This window comes from Cupressus sempervirens, chromosome 3, assembly GCF_028749045.1.
Source record: "Cupressus sempervirens isolate cs-2001-9-10 chromosome 3, ASM2874904v1, whole genome shotgun sequence".
Lineage (NCBI taxonomy): Eukaryota > Viridiplantae > Streptophyta > Pinopsida > Cupressales > Cupressaceae > Cupressus > Cupressus sempervirens.
In genome coordinates, this window is record NC_143120.1 from 1,009,065,502 (window position 1) to 1,009,088,793 (window position 23,292).

At 37.6% G+C, this 23,292-nt stretch overlaps 1 long non-coding RNA gene across 1 annotated transcript; it reads left to right on the plus strand.

Moving 5' to 3' along the window:
* Positions 1–1,605: 1,605 nt before the first annotated feature.
* Positions 1,606–2,187, plus strand: LOC149570150 (uncharacterized). The gene is made up of 2 exons (XR_016361794.1): positions 1,606–1,694; positions 1,834–2,187. It is a non-coding gene; the product is annotated as an uncharacterized LOC149570150 (long non-coding RNA).
* Positions 2,188–23,292: the final 21,105 nt, after the last annotated feature.

Consider the following 23,292-nt stretch of genomic DNA (forward strand, 5'->3'; position numbering starts at 1 on the left):
TTTGAAAATAAGTGGGGGTGTAGAACAAAGGGGAGAATGCATGGAATCAGAGGAACGATAAAGGGGGCATTGTTATGGGAAGATGATATGAAAGGGTGAATGGATTAATTAAAGGAGAAATGAGTAGGTGGTGATGTCAATACAATCAAATTTTTACAATCTTTAGAATTGAAGTGTAATTTTTTAATTTTGATTGTGTTATTTTTTTTAACATTATTGTTTCAAATCGCACTTTTTGATCTATTATTAGGATGGAATATGGTGCTAAAGGTGAAAATAAAATGTGTCATGACAAAGAATGCAATCAGTGAATAACATAGAGTAGAGAAGTAGGATAGAGAGAGATTAGCACATGAAGAAAGGTCATTCACATGCCAAGTTTGTTAGTGTGTGTTGTCATATTTGTGAGGAATATAGTTCCACTTCCTTGTTGCAATTTGATTAGTAACTTGAATGTTGTTAAATAGTTTTCATAGGAGGAGAGTTCTCCATGCATGAAATTACTATGCTAGTTTTTATAACATGCAACTAATATTATTTTAATAGCTATTTGTACATATTCACTAATTGAATTATACTTGACAAAATTATGCTTCATCTAACCACTATTAAAATCACAATTGACAAATAAATTGAAAACTATAGGTTAAAATTAATATCTAGAAAAATGTTTTTTTTTGCAACATTGAAGATTGGTTCATATTAAAAAGTATAGAAGTACATAGATAATAAAACAAATAAAACATTTCTTAATTAATGAAATAAATTTATGTTTTTACATGTGTATGTGTATATTTCTTTGTAATATAAAATCTCTCTCCCTCCTCTCTCTCACACAGACTCCCTCACATTAAAAAATTAGATTTATTTTTGCATAAAATAAAATATAATGATACCATTATATAAAATCATTAACTTGTGTTTAAGATGTTTTCCTTTTGATTAAGAGTTCAATAGAAATATAAAAATATAAGAATAAGAATATATTGAAACTTAATAATCTAAATATATATCTCCAATAATAATTTAGTATTAATTAAAACATCTTTATATTAATAAAAAAAAAAACTAAAATATAATAATATAATAAATTTAAAAACAAAATAATAATTGAGTATAATATCTTGAAAGGTACTTGATCGATATTCCTTTAAAGATAGGCATACCATTAGTTTATTAAAATTACCATCTTATCAAACAATATTAAAAAAATTGTTAGATATTTATTTAAATACTGTGCTAAAAATAAAAAATAAAAAATAAAACTTTGCATGCATTGAATATTATGAACTATTTTTAAAATATTAAAAAAAAAAAAGTAGTCATTACCTTTGCACGTAAAGAAAGAATCAAATTATCATTGATTATTTAAAATTTAACTTGTACTCCAATCAAAGACAAAAAGAGTGTTCAACATTAAAATGGGAAGGAAAGAATCCCATGGGCCAAAATACCCATAATTTAATGGCCAATCTTACCAGACTCATTATAAAATTACAGGAATCAATCAAACACATTTGCATGTCACGCTATTTACTCACAAATATATTAACACGGTTGTCATATAAATGTGAAGAGAAGTTGAGACTTTTCATATTCCTTCACAATGGCTGCCTTGAAAAACTTCAAACAGTATTGTTGCTTTACAGTGTTTATCTTAACTTTCATGGTGATCATTTCATTATCATTTTCAGGTTTCTCTATTCTCTTCTTTGAAATTTTCTGATAAAAAAAGCTTACAATTTCTCCATTTTTATGTACAACATTTATGCATATATTTGAGATTTTGTTTCACAGCATTTATGTTTGTATTTGTTTTGGCACATTACAAAGAAGAAGAAGTCCTGCAAGTGCCATCTCAGAGATTAATGGGAAGAAAGTTTACATTTGGAAGTATTTATGCTGAGAGCTTCAATAACAATGGTGATATGAAATTGTTATTAGCATATCCAAAAATAAGGAGAGGTTTGAAGGCTGTTAGAAGAACAGTTTCTCCCCCTCCATCTCCTACTTCTAATCAGCCTACTTACTATAGATATTCCCCTACTACATCATTCTAATTCTATTCACCAATTGTATAACTTTTTCATTAATTTAATTTGATTGATTGTTTTGGCCAATGAACCATCAATCGAGCTGCATTTTGTCACTGAATTAGTCATATAAAATTGGAGTTTTTTAAAGAAATTGGTGGAAAAAAATTGTGCATTTGCAAAGATGTGAGGCTTTGTCTATGGATTGTTTTGAGTAACTTCATGGAATGTTTGGTAAGAGAGGAGTATGCAAACAGCTTTTAATTAAGGTGAACAATGGCATTCTCTTTGGGCTTATGTTTAGTGCAACTAAGGCCATCCTTTGGGAAATACAGAGTGATTTCTTGTGATAAAAACACTTTGAATTGAGTACTTTCCATCTTAATTATCAGTTATAAGAGTAACATAGTGTCAATTTAATCTTCTTTGGGAAATACAGAGTGATTTCTTGTAATAAAAACACTTTGAATTGAGTACTTTCCATCTTAATTATCAGTTATAAGAGTGGCATAGTGTGAATTTAAAGATTAAATGTAGAGTTATTTGACAAGAAATAAATAGAACATTTGATTTTTGAGTTAGATTATTTTAAATTAATAGTGATAATTATCATTTTTTCTCTTTTTAATTATTAGATAAGTAGCAAATATTTTTAGGATAAGTTGAATTATGATTTAAAAAAATTAGAATTGAGTTGTGTAATTTTCAAATCAAAATTATTGATTCATGTTTCATAAATAGTGATTTACACCAACATACTTCTAAATTATATGTTATTGATTTCTTTTATGTAAAGACCAAAAAACCTAAATCTTATGCCATGTCATCATTGTAGCGAAAAATAAAATGCAAGACAAAAACATGTAAACATAGTCTAAATACCCCAATCAAGTCCATATTAAATTTTCACAAACTATTTTGTCAAATACAAAAGTTTGACCGTAGAATGCCAAAATAAGAAACATTTCAATATTGCATTTCAATTTTACCTATATATGCAAGCTATAAATTGAGTTAACATAATATACACAATGATAAATATAAAAGGAAAATTTTGACTATATGTCAAACATATGAAAAATCCAATGGTATAATGCATGTAGAACTCATTACTTCATGTAAGATCAAAATACATCCCAAATAAAACCATCTTGGTCTAGTCATCCAGGCACCACACTGAAACTTCAACCCTGTCTCCTAAGCCTCTAGGTTTCACGTCCCCCTATGAATCCTAAGATGGGAGTCTGGCCCAGGTGCTTTTACCATCCAACCACGAAGTGGTTAGCTCCCCAGGGACTCTTCCTGAAATGAAAAGCGCATCGACCCTTGCTCGAGAAACCTAGCAACTTGGCATTGGTGAGTTGGAAGAATATCGCAGAACTATGCACCTATCTTCTAAACATTCTGTAGTCTAAGAAGAAATCATATACACAGGGTGGCAGAAAGTAACAAAAATAAAACCAAGCATATTTTAACAACATGTGTTATCTACACTTTGACCAAAACATCTTACATTCCCAGATTAAACTGGTAGGTAAACAATTTTATCTTATTTACCTTTCTATATCTTTCACATTACAACCTATTCTAATCTTTTCCTTCCTTAATTCAAATATTTTCTTATCAAACAATATTTTTTTCAACAAAAATAAATAAATAAATAAGTAAATAGTATTATTTGATAAAAAAAAATCATAAAAGAAAATAATGATTCACATTTCATAATAACAACATCATAAAATAATTACACATTTCTATTTAATATTAATAACATAATTTCAAAATTAAACAAATGCATGAGATCTACCACAATTAGTAACTCCTTTTTAAATCTAAAAACAAAACAAATCGTACTTAACTCCTCATGAGAAAAGAAAATAAATTATACCTGTCACGTAGCTTTTTGTTTTAAAACTAAGATTCTTCTCCTTCATGCTTTATAGTAAATATATATTTAAAAAATCTCTTACAAATAATACCTTTTAATTCCTAAACTGGAATACGTGTATTCTTGGAAGGAAATTTAAATAGAAAGAATTGATTCGTACAAATTGGTTTCAGATTTGGTTTAGTTCATTTTCTTTCTATTTAACCGTTTCAACTATGACAGCGATTTTATTTTAGATCTTAAAAATCATTGAAAAGATAAGACAACTATAGTTTGTTGTTACTCAAGGAAGATAAATAATTACTTCACAATTTCAAGTCATAGATAAAACAATATATATAGATATATCATCCAATGAATAGAGTAAACAAAAGTTAGGCATAGCATTCAAAGTTTAGGTATATAATTTATATATATTTAGGCCAGCATGCTTCCGGCCTTCATTTGAGGGTAAAGAATAATGTTAGAAAATGAGTAATTAAAGATAGATCTAATATCAATTATTGTTTGTTTTTTAACAAAGAGTGTGAATTAAACTTTAACTAAAAATAAAATAAAATGGGGCTTCTTATTTCTTTAGAGCACATAAACTTAGCTCGAATACTAGAGATAAAACAATTGTATTGTTCTAATGTTAATAAAATGAAAGAAAGGATTAAGAGAATATGTAATTTTATTTCTGAATTTGAATGAGCCGAGATAGCTAAAAACAGGTATCTCCATTATAATATAAACAAGCAAACAAAAATATTATAAATATGTCCAATTTAGAATGAAAAATGGAAAACTAAATTTGATGGTTAACAGATATGTCATGTAAAATTAATATGGCAGGTGTTTTGGTCTTTCACAGATTTTCTAGTGAAAAATAAAATATAATAAAGTGCAGATTTTTCCTTTCCAAATGTTCCCAAACAAAATTTCTATATTTGAACTAAATTGTTTCATTTGTTTCAGAACTGTATTAACCATTTAATTAATTGTTGATCACATATTTCCAAAGCTTTACTACACTTCCCAATCTCGAAGCGGAACAACTAAAAAAATAAAAATAAAAATAAAACAAAAAAAATTCCTGTGAGTCAAATGCTCTCCCTCCTATTTTTACTTCCTCCCTCTCCTGTCCTCCTTTGTCCGTGTTTTCTTTTTTAAACCCTTCCCAACTTTTTCTTAAAACAATCAAATCTCATTTCCAAGACGTTTGACATGCCCCAAAGTTAGCAGTAACATCTCTTAGTTCTACTAAAGTTCCCTTGCATTCATAATTTCAACTACGGAAGACTTCAATTTTTGGTTTGTTGTAATTAATGTTAACCGGTACATTTCCCAACTTTTCCTAAATCGAAAATATGCGGTGAGAAGATATTAAAAAGGAGTGTAAATTAAAATTTATTCAAAAAACCTAAAATATTGTTAAAATTTATTATTTTCTAATGATTTTTTCTTTCAAATCATAAAAGAAGAATATTCAAATTAATAATATATTTTAACATTCACATACAATACAATAATGTTTTATTTTATTGTGCTAATATTTGTTTTAAATAAATAAAAAATCTAAATTAACACAATAACTATAGAGGCAACATAATTAAATCAATTTAAGCATGAAATCCACGGTACAATATACTTTCTATAGCATGTCTAATTGAGTGGTGTGTGCACGACCATATAATTCTGGACACACCCTTACCGAGGAGCTAACCTCCTCTACCCCAACCACACCCTCGTCTTCACATTCCTGTTTGCCTTTGCTAAACTCAACTTGTCATTAGTAGGTTAGTAACCAAAAATCCATAATCATATTGAAAAAAAGATCAATTTCTAAATTAGATAATTATCATTTTCTTTTCAATTCAAATCTAAAATAATGAACCATAAATATTTACATTCCATCTTTTTTTTCACCTAATATTTCATCAAATAATATATATATATATATTGTAAATGCATCACATGTTGAAATAGCAAAGATGTCTAATCCTTACATATATCAACCAATCTTAACAACTTAGGTTGACAAACATTATGTGATGCAGGCAAACAGGCGAATAACTAGGGCCAAAGGCTCACCCAACTATCCAAACCACCCTGCAAGAGTTAACATAGCGCACAACACAAACACAGCACCAAGGAGAGAGAACAAGATATCTTTATTTAATTCATCAAGTAAACAGTATACATGCCCAGCTGTAAGGCCTTCTGGGTTATGGCTAGATATAGAATACAACTTCCAGATCTAGGATCTAGATTCAAATTCGCATTTCCAGACTCATACCCTGCTCTTTCTAAACTCTCCTAAAATCTACCTTTAAACTAAGCCTAAGCACTCTATTTATACTTGCCAAAACGGCTTACACAACATTCTAGAACTTAGAGAAGCCACAAGTCAGCTCTCAGCAAATATAACTACCTATACCAAAATTAAATGCGAGCAAAGTCGGCCCAAACAAGAACCAAACACAGACAACTCAGCACCCACTGGATGACTTAGCATTAACTAGAAATTGGCACTTGGCATCACTCGGCATCCACTGGAAACTGGCACTCGACATCACTCGGCATCAACTAGAAACTGGCACTCCGCACCAACTGGAAACTGGTCACTCGGCATCAACTGGAAACTGGTCACTCGGCATCAACTGGAAACTGGTCACTCAGCATCAACTAGAAACTGGTTAGTCGGCATCAACTGGAAACTCGTCACTTGGCATCAACTGAAAACTGGTCACTCGACATCCACTGGAAACTGGTTACTCGGCATCAACTGGAAACTAGTCACTTGGCATCAACTAGAAACTGGTTACTCGGCAGCAACTTGCAGAATGAACAAAAGTGCACGATTACAAGGAAACCCAAGATGCTCCTACATCAGACAACCAAGGTTGAAAAAAATGATTCTCTTAAATCATTGAGATGTCACAACCTGAGTTGAATCTAACTCAAATTGAGAAATCCATGAAGCATCTTCAATAAGTTTGTTCTTCCACTTCACCAAATATTCATAGTAATCTTTTCCTCTTGTACTCTTGCCAACTCTCTGATCCAATATCTATTCAACTTCCTCAATCTGTTTCTTAGGATAATAATCTGGTATGACAACTTCATCCTCTAACTAATGATACTTATACAAATCAGCAATATTAAATATAGGAGATATATCCATGTCATCAGGTAACTCAACTTCATAAGCATTACCACTATCAAACTTCTTTAAGATCTTACAAGGACCAAATTTCTTCATCTTCATCTTGCTATATGTTCCAACTGGGAATCTTCCTTTCTGTAATGAACCATCACCTCATCACCAACTTGAAAATCACGGTGTCTTCTAGATTGATCAGCATTCTCCTTATACTTCTGATTGCTTTGTTCCAACCTCAACTTCACTTCTTTATGCAAAGACTCAATAAAATCGGCAAATTCTTCTCCTACAACGCTTTTCTTTTCTTCACCAACAACATCTCTCAAATTTGATATACCTTTAGGATGCATTCCAGTAACAATCTCAAAAGGTGTCTTCCCTGTACTCCTATTCACAGAATTGTTATATGCAAATTTAGCTTGTGCCAATACCATCTCCCAATTACTCGGCTTATTCCCAACTAAACATCTCAGCAAATTACCCAAGCTTCTATTGACAACCTCTGTCTATCCATCTGTTTGTGGATGGAATGTAGAACTAAACTTCAATTCAGTACCGATCTTCTTCCACAAAGTCTTCCAAAAATGACCAACAAACTTATTGTCTCTATCTGAAATAATGCTTCTTGGTAATCCATGCAATCTCACAATCTCTTTAAAGAAAAGTTCAGCAAAATGTTTGGCATCTGATGTCTTCTTACATGGCATAAAATGAGTCATCTTAGAAAATTTGTCCACTACAACAAATATGGAATCACGCCCTTTCATTGCTTTAGGCAATCCAAGAACAAAATCCATACTAATATCAATCCAAGGTTTCTCAAGAACAGTAATAGGTGTATACAAACTAGTATTTTGACTCACTCCTTTTGCAACTTGACAAACTCCACAACTCTTTACAAATTTTTGAATATCCTTATACATTTGTGGCCAATAATATTTTTCTTTCAGCAAACTCAACGTCTTATCAATTCCAAAATGTCCAGCTAATCCACCACTATGCTTTTCCTTAATCAAATTCAACCTCATAGGACTTCTAGGAATACACAACTGAATACCTTTGAACAACATACCTTCTTGAATGAAATACTCATCATACTTACTTATGTGATCTATCAGATTTGGTGCTCTGCACTCTCTCCATGCCTCAGAAAAATTAGGATCAGCATCATATAACTCTTTCATCTCATCAAAACCAAGAACTTCAACCTTCATTTCAGTCAACAAAAAAAATCTTCTACTCAATGCATCAGCAACTTTGTTAGTAACTACACTCTTATGCTTGATCACAAATGTAAAACTCTGCAAATACTCAACCCACTTCATATGTCTTTAATTCAATTTATGTTGACTTCCCAAGTATACAACACAAATTCCTTAGGAATCAAATAATGTCTCCACTTCTTCAATGCTTGAACAATAAAGCTTTATGATCAATATACAACAGAAATTCTTTAGACATCAAATAATGTCTTCACTTCTTTAATGCTTGAACAATAGCATAAAACTCTTGATCATACACAGAATATTTCCTTTTAGAATCATTCAACTTTTCAATAAATAAAGCAACAAGCTTACCTTATTGACTTAATATAGCTCCTATTGCATTACCACTTGCATCACATTCAACTTGAAATACTTTGTTGAAATTAGGTAAAGCCAATACAGGTAATTCAACAACCTTTTGTTTCAAAGTCTCAAAACTCTTATCAACTCCATGTGGCCACTGTAGAACAAGAATTAGTATGCAAAGAACATTTACAAATAAAGTAAACATTCACAAACCAAAAACTAAATTCACATATATGCTTAGACAAAGAAAGTAAACAAGAAGTGCAAAGCTCACAAGAGAAAACACTCCATGCTTTCTTGATTCTGTAGATGTGTCCTTTTGCTGTGGATGTATGCTTAAGATGCTCAAAAGTTGCTTCAATGGAGATGGGTAATGGCAAATTGGTAGCTTTTGTGAGCTCTCAATTTGGCATTATAAGGCTATGGGTATGTCTTTTGGCTCTCAAAAGGGCATGGTAACTTTAGCTCAAAGATTGTTGATGAAATGGCTTGGGATGGGATTCAATTTATAGGCTAAGGGGTAGAGGGATGAAGGGCTTAGATGCAAGGATGGATGAAGGCTTAAGGAGGGCTAGGATGCACTCAAAGGAGAGCACATGGATTGTGCTTGTTTAGCACCAATGGGAAGGTGACACTTGTCACAAGGAGGATGAGTGTGAGAGGGTAGGGTAAAGGGTTGGTTAAAGGCATGATGAGTGGGGTTGAGTATGTAAGAGGGATGTAAGAGGAATGAGTGTGGAAGAGGGAAGAGTGTGGAAGATGGGTGTAAGAGTCATGAGTGGGCTTGTAAGAGTCTTTATGTTTTGTAAGAGCACTCATGACTTAGTGGTTGGGTTTTTTGAGGGGAGACTTTGGTTTGGATTAGGAAAGTCTTAAACTTGTTTAAGGAATGTGACAACATTAGGGGGTGGATTAGGCTTGGGTTTAGGATTAGCTTAGGGATGTTAGAGATGTGCAAGTGGATGGCATTAATGAGGTTGGGTGAGTTAGTGGCTAAGCTTGGTTAGTATGGGTGGATGGGGTGGATTAGGCTAAATGGAGGATTAGAGATACGTTAGGGGTTTTTGAATTTGAGGATTTCATTCATCAAATAGATTTATTTAATAAATGGAGATTTTTGGAATTAGATAGAAGAATAGGATTTAATTGATAAATAATAGATTATTTGATTTATCAATTAGGACTATAGATGATTAATTAAATTAATCAACTAGGGATGGCAAAGGATTAATTAAATAAGAATTTAATTAATGATGCCTTTAGAGATGGCTAAATTAGATTACCAAAGCAGTGTAATCAAATTTCGATGTCTACATTTTGCCCCTCTTTGACATAGTGTTGAGACAACACTATTTCAAAGAAGTTCGAATGAAGACAACACGAGGAAGATGTTTTAGCAACAAGGTTGCCCCAGTCTCAAATAAGAAGAGGAGAGACTAGACTTAGATGATGCCCCCTCAAGAAGGCGGCGGGGAGAGAAATGAGGCTTGACGACTTCTTGAAAAGTACAAGAAATTGAGACGAGCTAAGATGCAGGTTGGCGAAGAGAAGGGGCTAAATTAGCTCAAACTCACACTACGGGAGAATGATAAAGGGAAATCAGAGGCACAATAGTAAAGCAAGCTTAAGACTTTCCAGGATTGGGGGGGAAGATGGAGGAGTGAAGCGCTATAAAAGGAATCCATGGTAGGGAGATGGATGATAGAATGATAAAGCTGATGCAACAGGATTTCAAAGAGTCAGATTGGCGGAAGATGAGTTTCGGAGATCCCTAGGACTAGGATTGTGGATCTCGAAAGATGAGGCTTGGTGGATTGATTTGATTGGTGGATCCCTAAGACTAGGATTGTGGATCCCTAAAGCTAAGCGTGAGGAGTGACTCAAAGAGATACTGATGCATAAGCTGGGGTAGGAGCGATAGATGTAGGATATGGATGGGGGATAATGGAGATGAAGGGAATCCATTGAAGCTTTTTGAGCGGGGGGGTACTTCAAAGAGAAGTACCACCATGTAGTTGAGCACTAGATTTGCTATAGGACTGTTGGTTAATTTCCAAGGTTACCAAGAACATCAAGGCCTTTTCACCAACTGTCCAGAGGACTGACGAACTGACTCAAAACAAACACACAAGGATTGCCCCAGTATCACACATGAATCCCAGAGGAAGCAGTGTGGAAACGACACTAGGTAACCCACAAGCAGAAAAAGAAAACAAGCAAAAGACCTGAACAAGACCTTACGCTCTAATTGCCCCATTCATAGCATACCATGATATGGAAGATCGTGGCAACCTTGAGGAGGGAACAAGGAGATTGCTTGGAAAAGATATTTCAAGACCCAAAAGGGAAGATCCCAAATCAAAAGAAAGCGAAAATCCAAAAGAGAACTGTTTGCCAATGAGACGGGTAGGACGAGGTACTAACGGACCAAGATCAGACATGAGGAAAGCTATATCCTGCAAGGATCTATCAGAGAGCACCTAAGCTGATGGATCTGGATGAGTGGTGTGTCTGGCAAGCTGAACTAAGAAGGATAACACTTTGGTGATAGGAGATCTAGCTAAAGGATGCATTGGAATATCTAACCAAGGTGTGCGATGTGTGCAAGATGTTGACCAAGGATGAACTAACACGAAAGCCAGATAGATACAATGATACTAAGCTAAAGAGGATGTACAAGCTGACAGACCAAGATATGTTACAAATGTACAAGTTTGTTCATGTTTTGGTTTTTTTTGTGAGGGATGGGATGTCTATAATAGTTGATAGGTGGATAGGTAGATGGTTTGTGAAAATCTTTAAGAAAAATGGGATTCTGTGTGTGCATGTGATAGGATACAGGCTAGGATACAAGATTATTTACAAGCTGAAATATGGTACAAGCTTTGGACAAGATTCGGATATATACAAGGTATGGTACAAGATTTACAAGGTATAATACAAGCTTTGGTACAAGATTTACAAGCTGTACAGGAGGTATTTGACAAGCTCCATTAGATTTTGGATATTTGATTGGAACACCAAGGGAACAAGCAGGTGTTTTATGGGATGGTGGGTGGATGGATGAGGGATATGATAGTGATAGATAATGGATTAGTCTTTAGCACACAAGGTACCCGAATTACCAAGTTTTCACCAAGGTACCTATCCAAGGCGCTTGAATTGCCAAGTTTTCACCATTGGATGCTTATTTCTCTTTACTATTTTTTTGTATTTTTCAAAAGCTGGGTATGCCAAAGATCTTCAAGCATAGAACTTCTTGAGATGAATGATGTTAGTGGGATCATTCAAGAGTTCTCCTTCTGGTGTAGATAATTGATAGGCTCCGGAGCCAAAGGAGGCAGTAACCACATAGGGACCAAGCCATGTAGGTTCAAACTTGCCTTTCTTTTCTCGATCTGCTTGGACTTTCATATTTTCTTTGAGGACCATATCACCTGGCTGAAAGTGTCGTGGGAGCACCTTCTTTCTGAAATTCCTTTTGAGATGAGTTTGGTAGACCGTGAGATGGTCATAGGCTTGTTGTCTCTTCTCGTCTAAGAGATCTAGCTGGGTGAGTCGAGCTACTCTGTATTCTTCATCTGAGATTTGCCCTCACAAAGATATGCGTAGTGAGGGAAGTTCAACTTCTATAGGTAATACCGCTTCGTCACCATAGACTAGGGAGTATGGAGTTGTGCCTGTGGATGTACGGAAGGAAGTTCGATAGGCCCATAGAGCCGAATTTATTTGAAGGTGCCAATCACGGCCGGAATCATTGACAACTTTCTTTAGGATTTTGAGGAGGGTTTTATTAGTCGCCTCTACCTTGCCGTTACCTTGTGGAAAATATGGGCTAGAAAAGCGGTGATGGATGCGGAGGGAAGTGCATAATTCTTCCATGTTGAGATTTTCAAAGTTACCTCTGTGGTCAGTGAAGATGGTGGATGGGATGCCGAAGCGGCAAACAATGTGGTACAAGATGAACTTGGAGACTTGAACTCCTATAGCTGAGACTAGGGGGACTGCTTCCACCCACTTAGTGAAATAGTCTGTAGCTGTTATTATCCATTTATGTCCATCAGATGAGAGAGGTGTGATAGTTCCAACTAGATCAAGGCCCCAACAAGCAAAAGGCCAAGGTGGTGCAATAGGCTGTAGATCCTGTGCTAGAGCGTGCACAAGATTTGCATGCTGCTGACATGGGAGACACTTTCTGACAAAGTCACAAGAGTCTTCTTCAATGGTAGGCCAATAGTAGCCTGCTCTAAGGATTTGTCGTGCTAGGACAATACCACTCGTGTGGGCACCGCAAAGTCCAGAATGTACTTCTTTTAATGCCATCGCAACCTCATTTTCATCTAAACATCGAGAGAGAGTATCCTGATAACCCCGATGATATAGGGTATTGGCTATGATAACATAGCGAGATGATTTTCAAATAAGGTTCTGGCGTTGGGTGCGTGTGAGGTGAGGGGATATGATACCATCGTTAAGGTAAGCGTGAATTTCATGGTACCAAGGGGATTGGGGACCAACCAAGATACAAACACGGTTTGAATCCTCATTCGCATAAGCGAGTGTGAGGAGCTGCTCGACTAAAAATTCATACTGCATAGCATCTTGGAGAATTTCCAAGAGCGAGCCGATAGTGGCCATGGCATCTGCTGCCTTATTCTGCATTCGAGGTACTTGTGTAAACTAAAGCTTTGTAAAATGTTGGGTCAACTGATCAACTAGCTCTTTGTAGGGTAATAGCTTTTCATCTTTGGTTTGATATTCATTTAAGACTTGTTTGATGATGAGCTGGGAATCGCCAAAGATTTCTAACTCAGTGATATTCCATTCTGTAGCTATCTTTAATCCTGCTACAAGAGCTTCATATTCTGCTATATTGTTGGTACTAGGGAATTGTAGCTTGAAGGCTTTTGGGATGTAATCTCCTTGAGGTGTAACTAATAATATTCCTGCCCTTGATCCATGAGAGGTGTATGAGCCATCAAAATAAAGCTTCCATGGGGGTTGTTCTTCAATTAGGCAGATATGCTCATCTGGAAATTCTGTGAGCAAAGGATATGCATCTACTAGAGGTGCATCAGCTAGGTGATCTGCTATAGCTTGCCCTTTGATTACCTTTCTGTCCACATACTGGATGTCAAACTCACTTAGTAGCATAACCCATTTGGCCAAACAGCCTGTAAGTGTTGTTCTAGAGAGCATATACTTGAGAGGGTCAATCTTGGAGACTAGTTGGATGGTATGACTTAGCATGTAGTGGCGAAGCTTTTGAGTTGAGAAAACAACTGCCAAACAAGCTTTTTCCATAGGAGTGTAATTGAATTCATAACCAACTAGGGTTCTACTGATATAGTAGATGGCTCTCTCTCTGCTATAATCATCATGTTGTGCTAGAAGTGCCCCTAGGGAAGTAGGTGTTGCTGATATATACAAGATCAAGGGATGACCAGGAACTGGTGGAACCAAGATAGGGGGATTGGTGAGATACTGCTTGAGCTGATCGAAGCTGCGCTGACATAAAAGATCCCACTTGAAGTTCTCATTCTTCTTTAGCAAGTGTGAAAATGGTGTACACTTATCTGCAAGTTGGGAGATGAAGCATCGGACAGATTGAAGTTTTCCCTGAAGAGAGCGAAGTTGTTGTAGTGTCTGGGGAGGAGGCATGTCTAAGATAGCCTTGACCTTTTTGGGGTCGATCTCTATACCTCGTTTAGAAACTATGAAGCCTAGAAGCCTGCCAGATGTGACCCCAAAGACACACTTCTTGGGATTTAGCATGAGATGATATTGGGCCAACCTATCAAAGACTTTTTCCAGGTCAGCAAGATGATCCATGAAGGTGTGAGACTTGACTAGGATATCATCCACATAATCTTCCAAAATGCTATGGATAAGATCATGGAAAATGGTTGTCATAGCTCTTTGATAGGTAGCCCCAGCATTCTTTAGGCCAAAAGGCATCATGGTGTAGCAAAAGGTCCCCCAAGGGGTAGTGAATGCTGTCTTATGTTGGTCCTCTTCTGCAATCTTGATCTGATTATACCCGGAAAATCCATCCATAAGGGACAGAATTTCATGTCCAGCTGTAACATGTACAATCATATCTATGTTGGGCAAGGGAAAATCATCATTTGGACAAGCGTTGTTAAGATCTCTAAAATTAGTGAAGATTCTGATGTCACCGGAAGGCTTAGTGACAGGGACCATGTTGGAGATCCATTCTGAGTAGTCGATAGGTCAGATAATCTTAGCAGCTAACATTCTTTCTAGTTCAGCTTTGACTAGTAAGGCCACCTTGGGGTGCATTTTTCTAAGCTTTTGTCTTACGGGCTTGATCTTTGGATCGACTGCAAGATGATGAACCACAAGCTTTGGATCAAGTCCTGGCATGTCCTGATATGACCATGCAAATCGGCCAACGTTCTCTCGTAAAACCTCAAAGAGGAGGTCAGCTTGGTCTTGTGATAGGGATGCAGCAATGTGAACAATTCTAGGGATCTCTGAAGAACTAATGTTGACTTCTCTAGTATCCTCTATTACAATAGAAGACACCTCTAGTCGATTATCTTGAGGAGGCAATACTAAGTCCTCATGTTCTGCTTGTGGCTCTGGATTTTCTTGCTGGGGGGTTTTGTTCGCTGCCTTAGCTAGTCCCAGATTTACCTTAGTTTCAGTTTTAGGTGTATCAAAACTAGGCTGGGGATTTTCTCCAAAATACCCCTTGGGATCTAGCTTGTAGATGTAGGCAGAATCTGGCTTTGTCTTCTTATGAGGAGTTTCGACTCCCATGAATCTTAGAAGCGCTTCCTCTGATGCAAACTCATCAATATGTATGACACTTGGTTGGTCCCAATCTATGAGTTGTGGATGAGCAAGTGGTAGGTCAATGAGATGGATGGATAGTTCTCGGAGAACAAAGTCTCCTAGGAAGATTTGGTCTGGGATATCGTCGTAGGCTCTCTTTTCAACTTCCTCAGGAATGTCTTCGATTTCGACAAGGTCGCGGTGGATGTTTGAAAAAGCGTGACCGTTCTCATTGGTGCCCCCAGTTGTGGGTATGCCAAAGCCAAGACCTGACTTTATTTCCCAATCATGTGCTTCGATGGGACATTGCATGCCCCTTTCTTCTGGTCCTAGTCCACCTCCTTGATAGTTCCATTTTTCAGTGACGAGCTTATGTTGTTTGGGATACTTCTGGCTGAAGTGATCAAGGCGTGCTTGATTTCTTGGAGGTGCATCCTTATGTAGCCAATTTTTGATATCTGGAGTGAGCTCCTCATGAAGAGGGGTTTTTGAGGACACAAAGGTGGTTGGGCCAAACTGTTTGTATCAAGGAGGTGGAATCTCCTTAGCTTTGTGATATGTTGGCCGTCCATGGGTATGTGGATCAAGTGGGATTGCTCTGACAGCAAATGCATCTGATAGACTATATTCTCCACAACCTTTGTTGTTGATCTTTACAGTAGATAGGGTGGAGGCAAGGATGGTTTCTGCGTCATTACAAGTGTGGGATGAGCTGGCGATGGCTGTGTCGATGTCTATTCCAGGGCAATGGTTTGTATATGAAGCTTCAACCGCATTGCAGTAAGCAAAGGGTTCTGGATCGGCGTGGATGGTTACCTCAGTGCCTTGATGCGGAAATTTGATGTACTGATGGTAGGTGGATGGAACGGCCTTCATAGCATGAATCCATGGGCAATCAAGGAGGATGTTAAATGGTAGGTTTAGATCAACAACATGGCAAACTGTCTCTTGGATGACCAGCCCAACCTTGATTGGTAGTAAAATAGTCCCTTCTGTGGTCCTTTCCAAGTTGTCATAAGCTTTGATGGTGATAACCTCACTGATCATATCTGCCTTAGTATACCCAGCTTGTTTTATAAATTTTAGGGTGCAAATGTTCAAGGCTGATCCATTATCTATCATTACTCTTTTCATGGCAAAATTGGATACCATGATGGCTATGCGAAGCGGAAGGGTGTGATCTGGCTCAACCGTGGGTATGTCGGTGGGTTTGAAAGATAGGGCACATGAGGATGAAAGGTGTCCAACAAGATTACGAAAATCAGTAGCATTGATATCAGAAGGGACACGAGATTCTATGAGAGCACTGTCAAGGATGTCTTTGTACACAGGACTAGTGCGGAGAAGGTCTAAAATGGATATTTGGGCTGGCATGTTCCCAAGGTGTTCCAAGATATTGTACCAACTTTTTGATGGAGCTAATGGTGTTGATGAAACTAGTGGGCCTGCGATGTTAAATCGCGCTCTTCGAGTGGTGACCGCACACTCATTGTCTGGTCCTCGGATATTGATAGCATTGACAGAAGGCTCTTTCTCAGATATACAACCTATAAGGCTACCATAGTCTATATAGGATGAAGTGTGGTCATTGTTCTTCCCATGTTGTTGGTTTGGCTGGCGGTTGTTGGTGTTGTTTTGGATAGGTGCTTTTCCAGGATTTTGGTTGTTGTGTGGAGGAAAAGCATTTTGATAAATCTGTAAGCCTGCATTGGGAGAGGTTTGGGCACCAACAGTGATTTCCTTCCGATCAATGAGGTCTTGCACATAGTCTTTCAGTTTCATGTATCTGAGGGTGGTGTGACCACTTACCCTATGGAACTTGTAATACTCATTGTCCTTGTACCATGCAGCTCTGGATTGGCTTGGATCAATTTGCTGGGTAGGAGGAAATTTGATGAGGTTTTCCTTAGCCAATTTCTCAAAAATAACATCCAATGGCTCACCAAGGGGTGTATAGTTTCTAGGTGCAGGTTGGAATTTGGGCTTTTGCCCTACAGCTACATTGATGGCATTAGCTTGATTGTTAGACCCTTGAAAGTTGGGTCTTGTATTGTGGTTTTGATAGCTTTGGTTATTTCGTTGTTGGTAATTGATAGCTTGTTGGTTGTTTGTTTGATATGGTGGGTTAGACTGGTTTTGAGAAGGACCAATGATATTCACATGTCTGGTGTTAGTAACCCCATCTGTTGCAACATGCTTGTTTTTGTTCCAATACCTAGACTTGTCATTGGAATGTGATTGATTTTGGTTGGCCTCTTTGTAAATCTTTACCACACCATCTTTGATGAGTCCTTGCTCAAGGATCATTCCTTTCTCTTTGATATCCTTATAGGTCTGTAAATAGTTCATGGTCATGTGGTGAGCCAAGCTGGGATGTGCATTATCAATAAACATTTTCACCACATGGCATTCTGGCAAGGTGCAGGATATGCGGGTGGTAAGGGTTTGCCATCTTTGCAGGTATTCGGCAAGGCTTTCTCCACCTTTTTTCTTGGTGTGGACAAGATCAACTATTGATAGCTCTGTTTCAACAAGATGGGCATATTGCGCTACAAATGCCTCAAATAATTCAGCAAAGTTTTTAATTGTGCCATAGGGGGATTCTATAAAACCATTCAAGAGCTGGTCCAGCCAAGCTTTTGGGAAAAAGGCGCAAGAGGAAGACATCATTGTATGCCACGTCCTGGCAATGCATGTAAAATTCTTTGATATGTGTGACAGGGTCTCTTTTTCCTCTGAATTTGTCAAATTTAGGTACCTCAAAGTGTTTTGGAAATGGTGTCGTGGTAATGGCTCTGTCAAATGGATAAGGACACACATTCTCAAACTTGAATGTCTTTAGATCATTCCCTTCTTGGATGGCTTTCAGAGCTGTCTTCATTTGCTCCCACTCTGAATTGATAGGTGATGGTTGGGGTGCCCCCAATGTAGGAGTGCCTTGAGGTAGGTATGTGCTGGATGGGGCCACTGAATATGGATGGCTATGAGGGATTTGTTGATAGGGATTGTACATTGTTTGGGCAACTGCATGGTGGATGACAGGTTGTTGAGGGGGAGGTGGCGCATATTGCTGCATGTGCTGCGAGGCTTGCTGTTGATATGGGATTTGAGGTTGGGGTTGAGGAACATAAGCTGGCTGTGGGATAAATGGATTGCTTTGTGGAGGTAAGGTATAAGATGTTTGTGAGGCTTGGGGAAAGGATCGGAGGGCTTGTGGGGTTTGACCAATATATTTGGGTTGTGCCCCCATTTGGGATGGTATCTGTAAATAATTGGTGGTTGGCTGGGGTGGTGGATTACCTCCTAGAAGTGGCATTGAAAAGCAGTTGGTAATTGGAGGTAATTGATTAGTTGGTGGTGGAGGTGGTGGGAATTGAAAGCTTGGGAATGGAACTGATGGGGTTTGATAGCTTTGTGGCTAGATTTGGAAGCTTGGTAGAGTGGTGGTGGGAGCTGGGGTCACTTGGGAGCTTGGTAGAAGATTGGTAGTAGCTTGTGGGTTTTGATAGCTTTGTGGAGTGAAGGTAGTAGCTTGTGGATTTGTGGTTGGTGGTATTGAGCTCCCAAGACTTAATGGAAATGATGGGATTGTACTTTGGGCTGTGGTGAAAAAGTTGGGGGCGATGAAAGGTTGATTACTTGGCCCCATGGGTGGCATCCCTGTTGTATATTGCTGAGGTTGGCCAAAGATGCTAGCACTAATTTGGGAGATGGGTGGATTTGGAAGGCTAGGTGTGGGAGCAGCAGCAATAGTGGAGGGGGTGAACGGTGAGGTGTTTTGAGTAAAGGGGGTTTGGAGCGGAGAGGTATGAACCAAGGATGGAGTGGTGGTGGCTGGGTTGGCTTGCGGTATGGAGATTTCAACTTGGGTGGATGATGGTATGTTTGGGTCTGTTGGGTCATATGGATTGGCTGGAGGCTCTTCTTTTGGAATATATTGAGGATAATTTGGATCATAAGAGCCTATGGGTCATGGCAGCTGCCCAAACAATGGGTGAGATGGATCTGATAATGGAGGGGGTCTTCCAAAGTCAAAGGTTCCTACATTGTCCCTTCGAAAATTAGCCATGATTGTCTCTTTGTTTTTGTCTATAATGGCGTTTACCAATACTGCATTTCTTGGTTGGTTCATGAAAGCTTCAATGTCAGTAGGTGATGGCATAGCTTGCTCTGGGCTAAAGGATGGCTGAGTGCTCAAGGGGGGTGAGGCTGTTCAATCCAAATGATAGGGCTCCATTGTTTCTTTCTTCTTGGCTAAGCGAGTGACGGGTGGCATGAAAAATGCTCCTAGGGATGAGATGCAATAATGCTGATGGATGCAAAAGGGGGAAGGCTTTTCTATGCAAATGATTTCCTAGGTTGAGGAAAAGCTATATGACAAAACCTAAGGAGGATTGGGTTGGAGATTCTAACTTCAAAGATATGTTGTCAAAGCACAAAAGGTCTGCTTTCCTATGTGCAAGCTTGGTGGTGATTGTGTCAACTTAAGGATAGACTGATGATCCTTTAGGAAGAACACGAGATTGACCACTTGCGAATCCTAACCTTTAGCTCAAGGTGATGAGGGATAACAAGTGATAAAGCTAGATTACCCTAGGCAAAGCTCTGTCAAAGGGATAACCTTGGTGAGATTGGTGGATTTGGAAGATTTTAGGAATGGCAAAATTTTAGCAAGGTGACAACAATTTTGAAAGCTTAGATGTGCAGATTTTCGATTACTGGTTAGATGGTATGATTCTTAATGAGATGGATGAGCTAATAATGCTTAAGGGGATAACCTAAGATGGTTGGCTTTTCTACAAAGATGACTCTAGAGTGAAGCTTATCCAAGAAGATGTGGAGAAACAAGGGTGTCTAATCATAGAAATCATGCCTAGTTGGTAAGGCATAAGCAGGATTAACTCCTGGATGTTGGCTAAATTTGATGGTGCACTCTAACCAGGCCTCTTGAAGTGCTTCGTCGGTAGCTTTGTCCTCTGCTTTGTGGAGTTTGGAAATTCGTGGGCTTGGTGTTATTTCTTTTCTCTTGGCTGAAAGTTCTTGGTATGCTAGAGATGGCTTGAGTTTGACCTTGTGAAACTTCTGTTTGGGTTTGGGTTGTTTCGACATAAATTCCTGAATTTGCTTGGCTTTGGGAAAAATCTCAGTTGTTTTTCTTCAACTTGTTCAACTTCCAAAATAGGCAGTGACTACACTAAGTGTACCCTAAGCTAGGATTGACCAAGTTTGGCAAACATTCATTCAACAAGTAAAATAAAAACAAGCAATAGATAGGAACACCCAGATAGAAGTTTGTGGTTCTTAGAATGTGATACTTGCACCAAGGAGTGTGTATGTTCTACAAATGTTTCGATCAGTCACTGCAAACACATTAACATCCTAGATGGTTTTCTGCAAGGCTGACAATTGGTTTGGCTAGGGAGTCCTCGATATACGCAAGGTTCGTGAGGCCCAAATCCGTAGATGAGACCAAAAGGATGTCACACAGCCGAGAGGAGCGGTAACCCACTTCTCCTCTTTCACTTCTCAAGGGTATAAAGTTCCTTGAGGCTTAGCTCGAATGACAAAATCTTGATCCCAAGAGAGGTGTCTTTCGATTCACCTCCCGATTCTTATACTTCGCCGGAGCGTTGGAGTTGATGTCGTCCAAGGGGTGATGAAATCCCCAAGCAGGCCTCCTAAAAAGAAACAAGGTTTTGGATCCTAATCTTATGCACCCAAGATGGCCTCGAAAGACGAAAAGGGGAGAGAAGACTTGGATGACCTTGGGCTAAAAAACACACTTGTTCTTTTACCAACTGACTCTTATGTGTGCTAATCTAGACTTTGCAAGCACTCATGTTTAAGAGACAATGTTCAATTCCAACTTGAAGCGCCAACAAAAGTAAATCGATCGAAGAATGCAAACAATAAGAAGAGTTAGGGTCAACAAAAGCAAACTCGCGTGCTCGGAGGCCTTCCACGTCAAGTATCGATTAATTTTCTTTAAGGCATTCAAGATTGAGTGTGAGTTTGTTTTAAGCCCAAAACAAAAGTGTGTGAGATTCGATTTCAAGCGCGCACCCGGAGGCTCTCCACGTCAGTTGTTGTTCAATTTTAGTGCCCAAACTTGAAGTGTGATCGATTTAATCTAGAGTTTTGGCCATTTAAGAATTTTGATAAAGTTAAAGCAAACATTCAAAGACCAAGTGAGTGAGTTAGATTGTGGAACATTTAACACCTTTTTCAAGTAGACCCATCCCCATAAATGGCGCGGAGATTGCAACCAATGGTTAATATTTGATGGGTGATTAGAAAAGAGGTGAGTCCAAGGAACTACTCAAATTGATTTTTGTAAATTTCTATTTTAACTTAACAAAGTTTCTTAAATGTCCAAAAATCAAACTTTACCTAGATTGCATGTGAAAAAGAGATTTGTTTTGTTCAATTTTAGAAGCTCCAAATGAAGTGTTTGATATTGTAATGGTTAATTGATCCTTGGCATTCAAGATTGGATTTTTTGTTTTAAGCATGCATTCCAAAGAAAGTTGATTTTAATCCATAACATTCAAGAGTGTGTTTTGAGCAACATTCATTCAATGGAAAATGTGTTTAACCATTCAAGTTCATTTTTTTTTAGCAACATGCATTCAAAGACAAATGGTTAAACATTCAAGTTCATTTTTTAGCAACATGAAAACCTACAAGAAACATGGTTAGTGGTTCCATATGTGCTCCAACCTGCAATGAGACAAAAAAAAAGCAATTTAGTTAGTTAGCCAAAATCTTCAAAAATGAGAGCTTAACTATGGGAAAAAAAAATTTTAACTTTTTTTGTTGTTTTTTCTACGCGTAAAAATGTTTAAAATGGTCTAAATCCTACGGAACCACTAAAAGTCAAATTTTGATTTATACTCTTTTTTTTTTTTTTTTTTTTTTTTAGCTACAAAGTGCAGAAATAAAGATTTTCAAATAGAAATGCAACATAAGCAGGCAGAGACGACAGTCTATCAAGCGGAGACGCCACAATACAAAGACGCTGAAATACAGAGACGCTAGTATTCAAAGACGACAGAGCAGATTTGCGGCACAGAAAACAGGTGACAAGCAGAGACGCCGATTTGCGCAGATGCGGATTTTCGCAGACGTAGATTTTTGCAGATGTCGATTTGCGCAGACGCGGATTTTCGTAGACATCGATTTTCGCAGACGCGGATTTTTGCAAATGTCGATTTGCGCAGACGCGGATTTTCGCAGACGTCGATTTTTGCAGACGCGGATTTTTGCAGACAGAACAGGTTGCAGACGCCAAAACTGCACCAAAAAAGCTGAAGAACGCGAATTTTTTTTTTAGATGGTATTTCTTCTTCCTAAGTGCGTTCTTTAACCTGCAAAAATAAGCAAAAAAACCTCACAACACACTCAAACAACAACAAACATTAGATGGTTAGAAAAATGACATATAGATGAAAATAGATGATTAAATGACCCATAGTGGGGTCCCACTGGGCATGCCAAAATGTAGAACAAGAATTAGTATGCAAAGAACATTTACAAATAAAGTAAACATTCACAAACCAAAAACTAAATTCACATATATGCTTAGACAAAGAAAGCAAACAAGAAGTGCAAACCTCACAAGAGAAAACACTCCATGCTTTCTTGATTCTGTAGATGTGTCCTTTTGCTGTGGATGTATGCTCAAGATGCTCAAAAGCTGCTTCAATGGAGATGGGTAATGGCAAATTGGTAGCTTTTGTGAGCTCTCAATTTGGCATTATAAGGCTATGGGTATGTCTTTTGGCTCTCAAAAGGGCATGGTAACTTTAGCTCAAAGATTGTTGATGAAATGGCTTGGGATGGGATTCAATTTAT